Genomic DNA, 20,370 nt, shown 5'->3' on the forward strand with positions numbered 1-20,370 from the left:
CCTTTAAAAACACTCTTTAAATCCTTTAATTTGTATTATATAAGTTGGACTTCTTTGCCAATAGACTAAATCATTGGATTTTACAATAAAATTAAAAGAGATAACATTATGATCAGATAATGGACATGAAATTATTTCTACTTCATTAATTTTAGAATATAATCCAATAGATGCAAAAATATTGTCTATAATTGTTTCAGTATCAACTCTGTAAGTATTATGAGTATAATTAAGGGAATTTGCCAATTTTAAATCATGAATATCTTTTAAATTCATTAAATTAGTGAAATAATTTAATTGTTTTGTGGATGAGGAAATTTTACTTTTTTATCCTTAGTGGTATCGCTTTCTAATAACATACAGTTAAAATCACCAGCCAGTAAAATTTCTCCATTTGCATGTAAAGTTAAAATATACATATATTTTTTGCCACTTTAGGACCCATTCCTGGAATCCAATACACACTTCCAAATGTATAAAGCTTATTATTAATCTCAAAAACTACCAGACTCATCATAGCCATGTGATCTTTACCATGCATCCAAAGCACCACTGACTCAGGCAGACAACTTCTGTTTAATGTCTTATCTGATAGACATAAAGTTATTAATATTAACTGATTATAAGCTGATAGCATCATGATTTCTGCCTAATGAAATGATTTTGATTTAACTATGACAACTACTTATTATCAAGAGTTTTGTGAGTATCACTATTCCATGAAAATGACAGTAGCTGGATATGATATTCTAAATTTAATGCCATACTATATAAGAATATGTACTTTGCACATAGTTTTGAATCTTTCTGTTCTCGCTTATGTTGGTAATTCTACCATTATTCTTAGAATATGATCTCTCCATGACATTGTCTTTAACTTGGAAGTACTCAAAAAGCCTCAGCAGCACTTAACAAGTTAACATCAACCAACCTTGACAGTTGACCTTATGGGGAGTGGGGGGAAGCTACTGTATGCCTGACATTATTTTTAGATGAAGAACATTCCATAACATTATTTTTAACTTTTTAGACATAAAAAGCATACACTGCACCAGCCTTGGAAAATGACCTTGCAGTTTTTTTTTTTGGGAGGGGGGGGGGGCTAAAAAGCTCTGGCAGTTACTACAATGTATGTGTGTATAACTTTAATAGTGCCAGCCACATGGTTAAACATTTCTTGTACTGTAGTCTCCATTTTATCATAAAGATATATACACCATAGACAATACCCCACTTCAAAGTGAAAATGTTGTTAGGGACCTTGGAACATGGGTTGATAAGCCCCCACCCCCACCTTTCAATCATCATGTGATAACAGTAGTCAGAAAATCCTTCTAGTTAGTGCAGCTAATTGCCAAAATAATTTCATCTAGATTTAAAGATGTCACTGTTCCCTTAGACCAGTTATTCAGTAAAATGTCACCTTGGATTGTAACTCACGAGCCATATGAAATAACTAGAATGACACCACATGTTCTTAACTAAAAAGTTTAAATGTTTAAAGACTATGAACTACAAAGAGAGAAACTGGAAGTGTGTTATATATAAACACACACACACACACATATATATATATATATATATATATATATATATATATATATATATATATATATATGTCCCTTTATTCAGTGGTTTACAGACTTCTGAGGGGAGATCTGTGCTTTTCCTTTCATGTCATTAAAGACCCAGTTACCCTGGACATCATGTATCTCCACAAGTCTAATATTTAGTATCATCCACTACCATTCTTCATACAGGCCCTAGATGATTGGATGGGCACCTATCATCTCATTTCTGGTCTGTGTGGCCTAGCAGAGAAATGGGTCATGGCCCAAGGGTGGGTACTGCCATGACATAAATGGACACGAGATCCAATTGCCTTAAGATTCCTCTGAATCATACAAATGAACCTTATGAATATAATGAAACATCTGTATGTTATATTTGAAGTTCTAAAATAAAATAAAATGGCCACTTAATTTCAGGATGCTTTTGCTACTACAAAGTTGCTCATCCATTACCCTGCACTGGTGAATCTGTTCTGTCTTTTTTTTCTTTCCTTTTCTTTTTTGCTTGATTTCCTTTTTTTATATGCCTATAAAGAGCCTTATACATCTGTACAGAACCCCACATTCTTACACAATAGATTTATTGTATTTTATTGCCAGTGGTTGTGATTCTTTATTGATAAACTAAATTTAGATCTCAGTAGCAATTTGCAGCCAGGAAGAGCAATTTATTTTTTTGTAGACAGGTTTGTTGAGTCTATGATGAGCTGACCACCAACACTAAAACTGTAGCAATGGTAAGTAGCACTATTATCAGTATGTGTTATGTTTGATCAATTTTATAAGTGTGATCTCTAGTGCTGTTTATTCAGTCTATGGTAAAGAGAGTGCAGGATTGAGAAGTTGTGTTGTATTTGTGGTACTTTGAACTGCAGATTTAGTCTGAGTATAGAATTTTTTGTAGCTGAATACTGCATAAATGGGACCGGTAAATTTCATGTTGTTGCTTGCACTTTTTCTGAAGCTGTACAGTCATGGAGTTAGTATATTTATGCTAAATGGAATCAGGTCAATATGTTTCATGTGGAAGGTGCAGAGGTGCTTGCTTCCCTGTAAAAAATGCTTATTTTTCTTTGTCTTGTTAGGTTCAATGAACATGATTGCAACCATACATTTGAACTAATATATATATATATATATATATATATATATATATATATATATATATATATATATATATATATAGGTATTTTTGATACAATGTAGGAGGAGCCATTCATTATACCTTTAATGGATCATCATAGATTCTCACAAGATCCACAGGTAGACCACTACTACATCTCCTGGAAGTGAGATGTGACATGTTTCCTAAGAGATAATAATCTGAAATCTATCTTGGTAGTGGGTGGGGATGATAGACAAAAGAGCAAGGGGCAACCTAGACTGTTGTAATGCAAAGATTTTCCCTTTTTACCTTTGCTTTTCCATTGTTGATGTCCAGTGTGTCACAGCACAGTTCTATTCACATGTTTCACTGTGATGCCATTGTCAGAGAAATTTGCTGAACATTGAAACTATTGAATTTCCTTTCTATATAAGCCTAGACATTGGTGTCTAGTAAGAACACTCCTATCTTAGGAATAACCTAATTCATCTTCCCCTACTACCAAAAAGGGTAAGTAGGACAATCTTTCCACTGGGCAACCTATGCCTGAAGGAGTATTAGATATTTCCTTGAAAAGACCGGTACCATACACATCCAAAGACAAAAATGATGGTAGAGTTATGTTCACTAATAGAAGTTTCCAAAATGTACAAATCTGCTTTTTCGTGGAGGATCTCCCCCACCTTTCATGTAGAGGGTTGCTGTTTCACTTTTCAGAGTCAAAGCTCAATGCATATTGGACAAAGAGAAAAAGCTCTAACACAGCATCACCCAAACATCAGTTAAAACTTCTTGGGAATAATCAATCAATTATACCCTTGTTAGTAGAAACAGTCACAAATATGAAGAAGCGCACAATTCCATGACAACACTAGTGTTAAGAATGAAGCAATCTCGGACAGTATTATAAAAGTTGGGGGGTGCAGGGGGAACAGTTCATGATTTGCATATCCTCCTATAAATTTATATTTCTCTGACAAATGGTCAGGATAAATGGATGACAAATGCAAATGATAAATACAGAGATAAATACATTATTAGTAGACACTTACTGAGGAGGATTAATCACGTGATGTTCTTATGAGAAGAATAACTCTTACATCCCCTTTTCCATAAAGAAGATTGAGTCAGTCCTTCTCTTCCCTGATTGACTCTATATCCTTTTGCTACTAAACATCACAGAGGTTCAGTGTTATGACCTCTGCCCCACAGCTCTAGTGTCTGTAGTTCCTTCCTGACTTCCAGTTATTGTCTGTATGGATTGTGCATGCTTTCCTCATGCCTGGTTGATTTTCTGGTACTCTGATTTCTGTCTATCACCAAAAAATGCTCAGTGATTGACTTCTTTGAATTGTTAACATAACAGATTATATTTTTTCTTGCATCTTTATCTCACATTGTGGCTAAAAGGCCCAAGATCCCATGCCTAGTCTTCAAATAGTAAATAAATAAAAATGGTGGTTAACATAGATGGCGGTGTTTCTTCACTAATATAATGACAATTATTCTGAATTTTTATTTTGTTTATTCTCTATTTAAAGTTGGAGCATTGGGATAGAACAATCACTCAGTTATGTAAATGTTAAAAATATTTCACTGTTGCCTGTAAAATGGGATGTTACATCCATGAAATGCTAAAAGGGAGGAATTCTATTGGAATATGAGCTATGTACTACAACTTACCAGCGTTATGGTGCTACATAAATAAAAGCCTATATATACTTGAGACAGACGTGGCTCTAATGATATGTTTCCAGATACATAAGAGTGCATTTTTATTGATTGTGACTGCAGAATAAAGTAATGAACATAGTTAAACAAAATGACATTTAAGTTAAACAGAATGCAAATGATCACTGGTAAGGGGGTTTCATTATTTCTAATTATATTGCAATAAAGGTTTGAGGAGCGACTAGAACAACCTTGCAGTATCAAAATGAATTGAGGGCTGCATGATTGTGAACAATTAATCACAACCCAGTAACAATGAAAAATGACCAAAAAAATGAAGAGTCACCTGCATGGGAAAGCCATCAATCTGAGAGAGCAGAGAAAATCTTCACATAGCTAGGATGGAAAATGAAAGACAAAACCTTTACCCCCATACCTTGCAAACTAAAAGATCACTTGGTAAGATCATTGGTAATAAGGCCAGCTGTAGATTCATTGATACAAGACTGTATGATTGCACTAAGCTGCATTACATTGTAGGAATGATCCCAGAGTGTGTGTGCAAGTAATGTTTTATTTTTATTTATTTAACCTTTGTTTACCAGGAAAGTTTGACTGGGACAGAGCTCATTTTCAACAGTGGCCTGGGGAGAAATGCTCCAGATGCATGTCTTTAGAATGTGGGAAGAAACTGGAGCACCTGGAGGTAACTCACGTGAATGCAGGCAGGACATGCAGACTCTGCACAGAAGGCACCCCAGCTGAGAATCTAGCTGGAGAACCTCTTGCTGTGAAGTGACAATGCTAACTGCTGCACTACTGCTCTGCCATATGAGACTTCATAACATGTCAGTCTACTGTAATAAATGATCCACACTCATACTTCCAATAAGACTCCTTTAGATTTAAGCACATTAAAGATGTATACTTCTAGGGGTTATGGCTATTTTAGTTTGGCTTTCTCTTCTGTCTGTATGATTACCACTCCGAATCATGTTATGAATCCTCCTCCAGGTTTTTGTGATACCCTCATTAAATAAAACTCACATAAAATGGACCCAAAACGAAATAAGAAAATAACACCAAAAAAACTGAACTGAGACAATAAATCCAACCACAGGACCACCAAAATAACTTTGTTAAGCACTTTCACTCACTTTAATGTACATGAGCTTCATCAGAACAAACATTTCATTCATTGCAAACTGCTTAAATACCACTTGATATCAAATCACATGACTTTCCATTTAAAAAACTTTAAAGTGACCCTTCTAATTATTCAAGTAATAAATAAATAATAGTAAATCAAATAATTAATGTATATGTTATTAACTTACTAAAATCTAAACTAATAATTTAAATATATTATATAAAAACAAAATCAAATAAAATTGTACTTTTATTTAATCCTGGCCATCTGCAGGAAACATTTCATGTTAACTGCACCATTAAGTCCAGGAGGTTCATCAGCTGTTAATAATATTTGCCACAAACTCTCTTTACACTCCAAAAGTGTCTTATAATCACCAGAAAACAAATCTGTGTCAACCCTTTGTAGAACAAAAAAGGAAAACTGCTTAAACAAAACACATTCTGTGGCATGAACAGCGAGAGCATTGTTAACATCTTTTTTTCTTTATGGCCAAAATGTGCTCATAAATTCTTTTATTTAATGCTCTAATGGTTTTCCCAATGTAAAATTTTTGACATGTGTCACATGTTGCACAATATACCACATTGGTCGTACTACAATCATATCGCGCTCTAGCCACAAACTTTCTTTTTAAATGTTTAAATTCTAAGCTGGACACATTACTCGTGTATCTACACTGTTTACATTTGCCACATGAAAAACTTCCAGCTAAACAAATCACTGAACTCGTTATCCGATTTCTCTTAAATTCTAGAATTTGCTTAATACTAGTGACCTTTTTGTAGCAAAAAAATGTTTTTTTCACCTAAAATCTTGACTAATTCTGTGCTGCCCGTTATTCCCTTCCAGTGTTCAATAAGAATGTTTCTTATTCAACTGATCTCATTCCAAATTGGTATAGGAAAAGCTAACATGCCCTCATTAAACCTTGCTTTAGTCAGTAAGCTGGACGCTCAACAAAATGCATTAGTCATTGTAACCACTATTCACCCTGCTAGATATGTAACCAGTTGGTTATGAAGACTTATGGAACTCGATTTTACTAAGGAGCAGGGATACATTCATGAGCAACCAGATACAGCAAACAGCAATGAAACCTTATAAAAGAAAATAAAACATGAAAAGTCTCCTGGAATGTATAATGAACAATGAAAAGCAAAGGGAGTCATAATTCTTAGTCAGCAGATTCTGTATTGCATAAATAGAAAGCAACATCTAGTACACTGTACCTCACTTATCTCCAAATAAGAAACTAATTATGAAGGATCATTTGTAAACCTCTGTTACTTGCATACTGTGCACTGTTCTTTTACATTATGATGTAAATCAAACTGTTCTAACCCAGTAAACAAATTTAAATATAATAAAATAAAATAAATATATTTATCCACAAGCCGACAAAAGATCATATGTGTGCAAGCTCACATTATGGAGAATTAATTCATGTGCATAAAATGAGACTTCATAATATTTTGATTTACAATCATGCATGGATTTATGGTGGTTATTCTTCCATACAATTACACATTCACAGTCAGTCCTCTCTACATTTGTGTGCATTTAGCTTATTTTTCTTTTGTTATATGTCTATCACTACAGTTCCTGTTCTGAATCCATCTCCAGATTTTAGTCTGTACTCATTCATTGCTTTTGTCACTGAGATGGATGTTTAACCAAAATTATTTGTTAACAGCTTTGCATTGTGGTTAGTATTGATCCAGCTGCCTGTCATCTTGTGACCCAAGATCCAATTAAAATTGATTGACTGTATAATGAAACAACATGCACAGGCAGAGACACACAAAAATATATAAAATAAATGGAAAAAATAAATATCAGAATCAAGATCCAATTAAAACTGATTGACTGTATAATGAAACAACATGCACAGGCAGAGACACACAAAAATATATAAAATAAATGGAAAAAATAAATATCAGAATCAAGATCCAATTAAAACTGATTGACTGTATAACAAAACAACATGCACAGGCAGAGACACACAAAAATATATAAAATAAATGGAAAAAATAAATATCAGAATCAAAAACAGAGGAAAGGAAAACAATAAAATATCATAATCAGAAATAGTTTATATAGTTTAAACAATGCACAGAAAAAACTAAAACAATAGACAAACCCCACAACAAAAAGACACACAAAGCATGTTTAATTCTGGCATGTAAAAAATTCCATTATAAACAAAGTTATTCATTCCATATATTGTTTTGATCTGCTTCTCAACATCACTAATTTAATGTAATTTTGTTGGTACTCCGTGTGTTACCATATTGTTTCATTAGTCTGACTTTTTTACATGTTTTTTTGCAAGTAGCAAATAGCAAACACTGTGGAAAGCTATGCTTACTGAGCAGCTGCAAAAGGAAAATAGTTGGTTGGATCTCTCCCACTGAAGCCAGACCCAAATAAGTCCCACACGATGAGTACAGAGAGAGAATTTGTTACGGCACTCGGTATAGTAAAGGACTTAGCTGTAATCTACAAATGAAGTTTGTTTTGTCACCTGTGTTATCCAGGTAATACTATTAAATGGCCATAAGCAGTGAAGAAGAAAGAGCAGCTCTCTTGTGTTTTGGTTTGTTTATTTGTTTGTTAGCTTTGCATTTACCAGGAACAGGAAGTCTGAGTAAGATTTTGAAGTGGTCAGTTCCCTTCACGTGGACTGCCAGATAATCGTTTCCACACCACTAACCCTGGCCAAGGATTTCCTATCTCCCTTACAATGGTGGTACCTTTTTTTGTAAAGAAATCATAAACACCTTCACCTTACCAATTATAATTAACATCATCCAGGTTTAGAAGGGGAGAATACCTATTTTACTTCTTTGCTGCCTGGTCAGTGATTTTGATTGTGGGACCCACACACACACACCAGCCATAGTATCACATGTGTGTGACAACAATACAGAAGCCCATAGACAGAAACAAAGCCTAACACATGGAGTTAAACATGGAAATGCCCTTTGCAATAATCAAGGACACACACAGTTATGGATGAAAACCAAGATTATAAAGTAATGGATAACATAAACATCCATCTGTTGTTGTAGGTGCCCATGCATACAATTAACAGCTTATCATATTTGCAGCTTGTCAAATGAGTCAAAAATTGCCCTTTTCAAAAGTGCTGATATGTTCTTATTGTTTCTGTATTTAAGTAAGATAGCTGGGTGCTGTGAAAACAGGCACAACCCCCCCCCCCTCCGGGCCTGCTTTTCTGCTGTTTTGGAAGGACCTTCAACAAATTATGTTTGACATTATCAGATAGTTTAGAGATGCCATGAACTTACAATACATATTAACCTTTGAAATAAAAAAATGAAAAAAAATCATTGTGAGCATATTCATTTTTTCTTGTATATAAAACAATCATGTACTTTTCTGTGTGAAATAATACTTGTCATGGTTGGTATTCTTCGTAACAGATGGCCTTCCACATACAGCACTTTTTCTATTCAAGCAAGCTTCTTTGTATTCCTAGGTGATCATGTATTATAATAAACTGCAGATGCAGGAGTAATAGTTCAGTTTTTAGTTTTGATGCTGAAGTCTGATGGATCAAATGCTCAGATGAAGAAGAACAAACAAATCTAAACAATAACTTCCACACCTCATAAGGTATCATTTTTATTATACAGTACAAATGAAAACAATTTGCTTTTCTATTTTATTTATTTGCTTATTCATTTTTCTGAATTGCAGTATCACAGAGCATGCAAGTATGGGGGTCTATATCAGAATGACGAAAGGCCACATTGTTGAACACATCATCTCATTGACAATGCAGGCCGTTGAAACGTTCTGACTGAGATGGCATTACAGTAAAGGGGATCAGGAAATTTGCCCTTTACTACACTGAAGTGCAATCTCAGATTTGGTGTATAAATTACTGGGGGAGGGGGTATAAAGGCTTGCATTGTCGATGAGATGATGTTCGACAATGTGGCCATTCAACAATTTGACATAGACCCTGCACATATGCATATTATTGGTGACAGGGTGGAAATCAAGTAATGTAAGCAAACATTAATAATAATTTGGATGCTTTTGACTAAATACTATGTTTTATTATTGTTGAAGTGGAGTCTTGTCTTAAGCTTTGCTGCTGCGAGTTATAGGGAAACAATGTCCCTGCTGGAACATTGATTTATTAATTATGATTTCTTACCTTTTTATTATTTATTTATTTATTTATTTATTTATTTATTGCATTTGTTTACCAGGAAGGTCCACTGGGCCTAAAAGAGACATTTTCGGTGGAGGCCAGGGGAGAAAAGCTCCAACAAGAACATAGAACATTTCTAAATTTTATAATTCATAATATTATCCACCTTGTCAGGCATCATCACTCATTTATTGTCTTTTTTGTGAATTAATTCATTACTATCAATACAAAATGTCTGTTAGTGGGCTAATTTATCAAACAAGATTTTATGAATCATGATTCATTATATGACATAATTAAGAACCTGACTATAAGGGCTGTCTTAACAAAATACAGTCTTGTTTAACATAACCAGAATGTAAACATATGTTTAATATGCAGTAATCACTGAAACAATGAAATTACAGGACTAAAAACATGCATGCCTGTGATACTGTACTCTGTTCATAAACTCACATTTTTCTGTCTCTTTAAACTGTTTAATAAATAATATTCACAGGGAGTAGTGGGGAAATAGAACAGCTGACTGACCATAATGTCAATGAAATCTATTTCTACAAGACCATGTAATTAAAAAATTACATGGAATGAAAGTCCATTTGGGTTGAATGCCTTTCTGAAATGACTTTAACGTTAGAGTTGATGGACAGAGTTGGAATTTGATTTAAGGAAAGGATTGTGATTAGGATTAAGGATTAGGGTTAGATTTAGAAAGGGAGTAAGGAATTAAGCATTTTGTCATGCTTGAGGAGTGATTACTTGTGTTTATTGCATATTCATTTAATGGGTTTTTCAAATAATTGGCTTTCAGTGCAGCTTTTTACCTGTGCGTATTCAATGAAAATTGTTTTCAGTAAAGTGGATTTTGACATATATATCTAGATCCTACTAATACAGTGATCTGTGTGTGCCATGAGGCTGAAAATAATGAATAGCCAATCCTGTACAAACCATCTGGAGATAGTAAAATTACATCTCTGGGCGGTTTAAACAGCATATACCACCCACAGCTATTAAAAGTTAATTTTATTTATTATAAAATATACCAGAGTTGGGGGGAATTGTATTATATGACCATGGGAAGAAGACTATATCACAGTATAAGAGTCTTTCTTTGGGAAAGCAATAGATTTGCTATATTCAAGCTGAAACTATTGTCTTGTGCTGTTGCAGTAAAGAAATGAAGACACAACCATATTTTGAATTTCTAAACTACAATTGTTCTTGTTCTTCTTATTATAATTATTGTTATACTATAGTTAAACAACATAACTCTTACAATGCTTGTGTAGCACAAAATGTTAACCTGCAAATGTTGATTAAAGTCAGATCACAACAAAATGCTTGCTTATTCTTATGGAGCAATTATAGAATGCATCAAATAAGAAATATGTATATTGCTTTAACACAATAACTAAAATCAGTATGTGTTAGACCCTTACTGCAATATTTTAAGAAAATATGCCAAGAATATTTAATCAATATTGGAGAGTTCAAGATGGAGCTGATCTGTTAACTTTGCATTTAAAGAACACTCTAATAATATTTTAGAACGTAATACACAAATCTCATCTAAGAACTTTCTACAATAAAGTGTAAGTTTCAGGAACATAAACTGATATTGATAGAAATCACCAATAAGAATCAATGTCTTTTAGAATGTGCAGAGGACCAAACTGCATACAATTCAGTTCCCATAAAGAGTGAGAATTTAATTTATCTTATACTTTCATAGGTAAGCACTAGGCTAGCTGCCCTTGCGGGCCATTTTAAATGCAGCCAATTTCCCTTTTTGTGCTCAAAATAACCCATCCCATTTGGTTATAGATTGTCCTTACCCATCCTGTGGTCAATAATTATATATTACCCCTAATGAGAATAACTGTGATCATAGCATAGGTAATCTGAGGGGACGCATGCATGTGATAAAGCATTTAGGAACTGCCTCTGTCCATTTGTAGTACAGGGCGCAGTCCTGAGGTAAAATTTCTGTTTCCCATCTATAGATCTAAGTTATATTTGAAAATGGACAGGGATGAGCTTTGTTTTATGTGGATAGAGAGTCTGTTCTGCAGCAGCCTTTATCTGCTCTTCAGACTTATGAACACAGTGTATTTCCAGAACATATTTGAATCAAGTTAGCATGTATCAGAATTAAAAAGTAATACCTACTTCATCTTAAAAGATACCTTTTTCAATATAACTTTGTTACCACTGCTACTAAATATTCAGTACTGACAAATCCAAAATGATCTAGCCAACTTCACTACTTAGTTGTTTCTGTAAATGGTGTATTTGACCTGCTTTCAAAGTGAGGAATACAGTATATATTCAATACATAATTCTAATGAATAGGCATATATGAAAAGCAGTATGCATTTCTTATTAAAAGTGGCTTTTTCTGTCATGGGATCTATATTGGAATCACACAATGCCTGCACTACCAAGGGCAAAAAGGCTCATCCAGTTTCAGTGTTGAACTCGGTGTATAAGTGTGGAATGGAATTATTAGATACATGTACCTTAGAAGTTATTTATTATTCTCTGAACATTTTACTAAGAACTGTCAAATGAGTAATTGAGATGTCTCCTGTATATAGCAGTAAAACACAGGTGTGCACAGACTGTGTGTGTCAGTATAAAAATACGCACATTTTCATTATTTTTGGGATCTTTTCAGGATGGGAAGTTTAATGTATGTCCAAAACCATGTATTTTGAATTGCCATTAGATAAGAAGGAAAAACACATATCAATACAAAATTACCTTTCTGTCACTGAAAATATGATATTCTCAACAGTTCTTATATTGAAAATGAAAATGCAGCCAAATCAGCTTTACATTTGATCTGTAAGTTGTTCCTTAAGAGTTGATGGCAACCTTGTGCGCAATATGTATCCAACCTTGTCACTTTAATTCTCCAAAAGATTTAATAAAGCTACCAAAGGTGATTGCAGTATTAGTTGCAATATATTCATTTTCTGTAAAGCGTGAGCATATGACTTATTTTCATGGTGGATGATAAAGCATTTGTCCAGAATAGAGGTATACTGCATTGCCAGTACGGAATAAAAAAAATGTATATATATATATATATATATATATATATATATATATATATATTTCCTCAAGAAAGTTAAATTTTCTGTAACTGGACATAAACTAGCACTGCCTCTAAAAATATAGACACACTCAACTTACACAATTTCATGAAAATATATGTGTGTGTGCATGATGCACACGTATGTATGTGTTTATACATAAAAACAATATTTAAGTGCAACCTTTAACTTACCCTAGGATTCAGAAAACTAATCCTCCCAGTATTAATTGGCAATGCTGTCCTTCACTGTAACATAAAGATGATATTCTGAGATTCAGATTCATGATAAAGCTGCACTGAGCAATGTTTTATTAGCGGCTCAATGTCCTTTTAATTTACGATTGTCCTGTTGAAGCTAACTGCACTGGTGTTCCTCCCTAGCAGCCCATGCAGTGTGCTTTCTCAGGTACCTTCCAATACACACACACACACACACACACACACACACACACACACCACAAACACATGCATTGTGCACATGCTCACACTCACTGTCACACTCACAAACACACACATGCATGTAGACATCCTTGCATGTGCACATATACACACACATGCACACCCACACACATTTACATACACACATCCAGACACAAACATCCAGACAGATACAATTATGCCCATACAGGTAGACAGGCAGACACACAAACACACACACACACACACACACACACACACACACACACGTGGGCGGCTTTGTACTACTTAACCTGCAGTTGTGTTAACAGACCCTCTCCTGCCATTAAATTGAAAAAGATGGCATGCATATTTTCTACTTCATGCCCCAAATAGCATTGCACAGCTATCCAAATGCTGTTTCCATTAGCATTAGCATTAGCCAATACCCCAGACCGTCACATTTGTATGCAGCTTTTTCAGTGAGATTGTTGTCTGTGCTACATGCTGTAGTAGTATATTTGCTTCTGAACCAGACATAACACATGGAAGAACCTACAGAGGGTATGCTTTTGCATTACATTGTGCCTTTCTGAATCCTAGGATCAATGTATGTGATAATATTTTCTGAGAAATTTGCTTGAAAATTTCAAGCTCTTTTTAAAATAAAGGCCATGCAGCTAGGTATCATTGATGGACCTATTTAGGAATTTGAATATTCATTGTTGCTTTTAGGTTCACAAACATGTACACATGTTATATGTACTGACTAGTAAATTTATCAAGTGCCAGAATCCTGTCATTGTTGTTATAACATTATAACACCAACATAAAAATACTTTGCATTTCTCAAAAGGTGATAATTTCATGAAACTATATTAAACCATTTCGAGAAACTCCCCTTACATACATAAAACAAAAGCTAAAAACACTCAGTTATAGAGGGTCACAACCTTTTTGAAACTGGTCGCCCTTAACTCAGGCGCAAAGCCAACAGAGGGAAACCCATCCCTGTGGAAACAAAGATATGTGTAGCCCTTAGGATACTAGTTACAGGTTGTGAAAGGGTTAAATGGGTTAAAATACTATTTATATCTGTCAAACAACTGATTTTATGTTTGTATTTCACATACTGACAGTGTATCAGATATTGATTTTGTGAAAATAGTTAAACGCTGATCAAGTGATGTGGAATATTTCCGAATTTCCAAGTGTCTTATACATAATTCTTGGTACACTTCTGAGATACAGTAAAGCATCTCTAATGCAAGATTCCAAGACTTTAGTATACTGTTCTGTATTCCTATGGCACAGGACCAATGTCACATGCAATAATGCATGACTTCAGTATATTGTTTTGTGTTTCTATAGCAGAGTGCTAATGTCACATGCAACATTCCATGACTTTAGTGTACTGTTCTGTGTTCCTATAACAACGTACGACTGTCACATGCAACATTCCATGACTTTAGTGTTTTATATTCCTATAACAGACTACCAATGTCACATGCAATACTCCATGACTTTAATATAGTGTTCTTTTTTCCTGTAGCAGAGTACAAATGTCATATGCAACATTGCATGATTTTAGTACACTGTTCTCTGTTCCTGTGGAAGAGTACCAATGTCACATGCAACATTCCATTAATTTAGTACACTGTTCTGGGGTCCTGTAGCAGAGTACCAATGTCACATGTAACATTACATGACTTTAGTATATTGTTGTGTGTTCTTGTAACAGAGTATCAATGTCACATGCAACATACCATGTCTTTACTATAATGTTGCATGTGCCTATACCAAAGTACAATGTCACATGTAACATTCCATGAATTTAGCACACGGTTGTATTCTAGTAGCAGTGTATTTATGTCACATGCAACATTCCATGATTTTAGTATACTGTTCTGTGTTCCTATAGCAGATGACCAATGACCAAGCAACATCCATAACTTTAATATACTGTTCTTTGCTCCTATAACAGAGTATCAATGTCACTTGCAACATTCCATGACTTTAGTACACTGTCGTGTCCCTGTAGCAGGCTACCAATATCACGTGCAACATTCCATGACTTTAGTACACTGCTGTGTGTTCCTGTAGCAGAGTACCAATGTTGCATGCAACATTACATCACTTTAGTATGCTGTTGTGTGTTCTAGTAGCAGAATACCAATGTCACATGTAACATTCCATGACTTTAGCACACTGTTGTATTCTATTAGCAGTGTATCGATGTCACATGCAGCATTCCATGACTTTAGTATATTGTTCTGTGTTCCTATAGCACAGTACCGATGTCACATGCAAGATTTCATGAATTCAGTATACTATTGTGTGTTCCAATAGCAGACTACCAATGTCACATGCAAGATTCCATGGCTTTACTATACTGCTCTGTGTTCCTTTAGCAAAGTACAAATGTGTCACATGCAACATTCCATGACTTCAGTATACTGCTCTTTGTTCTTACAGCATATTTCCAATGTTACATGCAACATTCCATGACTTTAGTATACTGTTCTGTGTTCCTATAGCAAATTACCAATATTATATGCAACATTCCATTACTATAGTATACTGTTCTGTGTTCCTATAGCAGATTAGCAATGTCACATGCAACATTCCATGGCATTAGTATGCTGTTTTGTATTCCTATAGTACAGTACCACTGTCACATGGAACAACCCATGACTTTAGTGTTCTGTTCTGTGTTCCAACAGTGAAGTATCAATGTCACATGAAACACCCCATTAAGTTAGTGTTCTGTTCTGTGTTCCTGTAGCAGAGTACTGATGTCACAGACTGGGGTAGTTTGAACTGCATAAAGTTATGCCATATTGTATTTTTAAATCATAAAATTGTAGTACAAAATTAAAAAAATTAGAAAAATTGTGTTTAATGTGCTCTTTCTATATGGTATGCATGTACAAAACATTATAAGACTGTGCACAGCATTCTTAAATAATCAATAATTCCCTTAACATTAAAACCAGGAACTGTGGTTCATATAAATATCTCATTAATTAATTATTTGAAATGATTGTGTTTTAGATGTACGGTATGACTCCTTTGGGATAACTGTACCTGTATGTAAGTTTGCAGAATTCAATATGGAAGTGTTGGAGACTGATGTAGTCGAATTCCTGCAAGTTCATTATAGTTGTGGTACAGCAGTTAGCACTGCTACCCCATACTTCGTGGCACTGTGGCTCAGTTCCAACATTTGGTGCATTCTTTTTGGAATCTGCATATCCTTTTCTGTATCCACATGTGTTTGGATTGTGGTCTCAGGCTTTCTGTCACAAATGAAAACATACCAGTAGACGAGTTGGCAGTTACCCTCCTAAATTGACTATAGATATGTGTGTTGGTGTTTATCTGACTTTACCAAAATTTCACTTACATGAAATTCAGAAGATCGAGACGACAACACAGAATGTTTACATCACCGGAAGTCATATCAATGAAACCCCAACTGCAGCAAAACAAAACAAAAAGCTACCCTTTTTTACAGTTTTGCAGGGGGGCTGCACCCCTCACACTCTCTGCAAATTATATATACCAACTTTGAGATCACACTACAGTGAGGAAAAGGGTAAATTTCCTGATCATCACTGTACCATGATCCTCATCCAGAAGCTCCGAGTACTGTGTGATATACACACATGGTGTTTCATTGCTCTGATTTCTGGTAATGTAAACATTTGGTGTTGTAGAATTTCAATATTGTCTTCTTCTGAATTTTGGGTAAGTGAAATTTCAGTAAAATCAGGTAGACCCATGTGTTATATGAGTGTATGAATCCTACACTGGACTGGCATCCTCTCATGAGTTATTTACCTTATACATGCTGCTTGTCAAGATATACTCTGGCTCCATTCAACCCTGAATAGAATAAATCAGATGTCAGAAAATGAATAAATGAATGGAATTAACTTATCTAAGAATTTCCTTGTAAGTGTTATACAGCATATGTAGTTATTAACATTTTTGCCACAACTTACATTAATGATTATTTAATGAGTTTAGAAATAAGCAGATTTTGAAATGGTGGACAGCATATCAGAGAAACTTTTACCTTGCAGAAATTTATACTTAGAACTGAGTACTAGGTAATGAATTAAGAGAACAAGAAAAATATTATGTAAGTAGTTGGCAACATGCTTATGAATGTCAAAATCTAGCCAACGGTCTTTTAAAGTCCTTAACATTCCAAACAATTTATTTTCAGTGTACCTAGCAATCATTTTCATTAACCTTTTCTGGAGACATTCTAGTTGTTTAATGTTTTCGGGTGATGATTCCTAAACTTTCCCTAATATTCCAGGAGTAATTAAAATAGTGATATGCATGACTAGAAGATATCCTGTACATGTCACATAGTGAATCATTAATCATTTGCTGATAGAAGCTAATATCTTGGTCACCGTTGATGGTTTCTAATATTGAGAAAAGAATGTGCACAGATGAATATTTGTGCTCAAGGTTCATTTCTTCTCAGGGGATGTAATTGATTGTGCTTCTCTTTGGAGATTTTTGCTGACATTTGATATATTAGCTCTATCTGCCATATTTACCCCAGCTGAAGTCTCTCCACTTTTGTGCTCATATTAATTATCCTTTCAACAGTCTGCATTTCCCCAGGGCATTTGAGTAATTTACTGTTACTGACCTTGTTCTTTTAGTTTCATTGATGTTAGTTATCAGCATATTGAACAGTATCATTTCTTAGCATTAGTCTTGGATCCCTCCCATCCAGAACAGCCTGTCTTAATGCAGAGAACATGTACATTAACTATGCCAAGTAACTGGTTAGCACATCCAAAATTAAATTATTTTACCGATCCTAGGTCTTCCATGCTCTGCATTTCACTTTAAGAAGGCAGGGGTATGAAGGTCTTCCTAAAATTAAGATGCTTCCTGAGAGACTACAGCCTGATTTCCATTATATATCAGTACAAAGTAATAATTGCATTGCCCATTAGAAATGCCTGCTATACAATGTAACTATAGCCATTATGAACTTCTAGCATTTCTGTTTTTTAATAACTCCAGGCACACTTGTGTACATTCATTAGGGAGGTGACCTAGTAGCTTTAATCTGATTGACATTGTTATTGTCATTTATGGCATGCAAATGGCTATTCAGTCAAGTAGACTTCAGTTTACAAGACTAACCTTCTTCCTTCATTACTAATGATGCCCTCTGTATGCTCCTTATCAGATCACCAGATCACATTGTCTTGTAATGATTTTAATTCAGTGTCATAATCATTGCTTATGTTTATAAAATATTCTGTTTTATTTTTCTAAAGATACTCATTCATTTTGTTCTATATATATATTACAGAAGATGTTTCTCCCTCACTCTCTACCAAGCATTTGTTCTGCCTAATGGACCGTCCCCATTAAAAACAAAAAAACAAATTAATGGCTTATTCAGTACCACTGGCCATATACATCTAATATGAAACAAAAAGAGACAAAATGAAGAATAGGGACACCACTTTTATATAAATATGGAGAACACCCAATAAATCAGTAAGAGGTAATGATTTATTACGTTCTTGTGACTGCTATTTAAAAACTTAAATGGAGGGGTAAGCTTCACTGACCTTTGCAATAAATTCGCACAGAGAAATGCATCACAGATAAAATATCTGTGCACTGAAACTACCAAAATGTTACAAAAGATTAAACAAGCCTTCTTTAGCTCCATTTGGGGTGCAGTGGATGATGAGAAAAGAAAAGCTGTAAGTTATTTAGACCTCAGTATCATTAGAACTTCATTGGACAGTAGTCACAACTTGAAGGACAGTCACCATTTAAAGTGCATTCACTGCAGAAAATGCTTTTCATAGAGGAACATTATACCCAGTTCCACATTACAGTTTAGTCTAAGAGCATTCTTAACATTTCCTCACAATGCATTTCATCTGGTATAGCATATGTCTCTTGTAATGGTTTAACAGGTGATACTGTACTAACAAGTATATGTTTTCTTTGAAGGGAGGCATCATTACTCTTCAGGTGCTTGAAATCCAGTTTCTCCTTTATAATTTACATAAGCATGTTTGTGTGGTACCCTATTTCCCTTTGCTTGTTTGCTCACTACACTTTTAGAGATGTCTATGCAATAACTGCTACATTTTAGTTTACTTAGTGATACACTGATTATAGCAACCTCTTGGAGCAAGTGTGAGACATTATTTTTTATTCTGTAGGTGATGAGTTTTCCTTTAAGCTGGAGTGATTGTGAGTAGGAATAACAAAGCAAGCAGTGCAGTCCAGAGGGAGCCAGGGGGCATGACCTTTGCAGAAACTATTTTTAAAGGGTCTTGTTTGCTGGACCTAGTTTGTATTTTTCTACACATACTTAGATGGTTTGTGCACTTGAAGAAATGTGTTTCATACAGTGGATTTCTTGCATTTCAGTTTAGAGTAGCTATGTTTCAAGGAATAGTAGTAGCACCATTTATTCTTAGTGGATGGTACAAGCATCTCACCATCCTTACTTTATCTGGTATTTTTTGTACATTATGTCTATAACTCGAGGGCATCAGACAAATTTAACACGTGTAACAATTATAACATTTACATTATTTTTAGTAACATTTCTCATTTGTGAAGAACACTGATTGCTCTATACTGACTTAATTTTTTATTTTCATTTCTGGAAAAGTTTAAATAAAACCTCCACATAATCGGAGTATGTCATAGACATCAAATTGAAAATACAAGTCTTCAGGTAAGCTTTCATCTTGACTTCACATTAGACAGGAAACATGCCAGCAAAACTAGCATATAACCTTCTATTACTTGTGAGGAAAAGACACTAAAATCAAAAATTAACTGGATTACATAGAGCTTTAACAGTTCAGAAAAGTGGAATTGGTTTGTCAGTCACCACACAAGCTTCATTCAATAGACTCTGCTTTCTTATGAAAGAAAATCATTTGTAGTTCTTTATCATGGGTCCTCAATACTTCTTTATCTGACTCAGAATTCATGAACACTGCTGATATTTGTTTGGTCGTTTGTGATTAACCCTGTACAAATTCCTTCAAACCATATTATATTCAGTATGGGGAGGTGAAACACTGTGCATTGTGAAGGTCATTGGAGAAAGACATATTTTATATAAGTTGTGACACCCCACTGGTTGCATTTGAAACATTTAAC

Source organism: Protopterus annectens, chromosome 12.part0 (assembly GCF_019279795.1).
Source record: "Protopterus annectens isolate FY-2018-M chromosome 12.part0, PAN1.0, whole genome shotgun sequence".
Classification (NCBI taxonomy): domain Eukaryota; kingdom Metazoa; phylum Chordata; order Ceratodontiformes; family Protopteridae; genus Protopterus; species Protopterus annectens.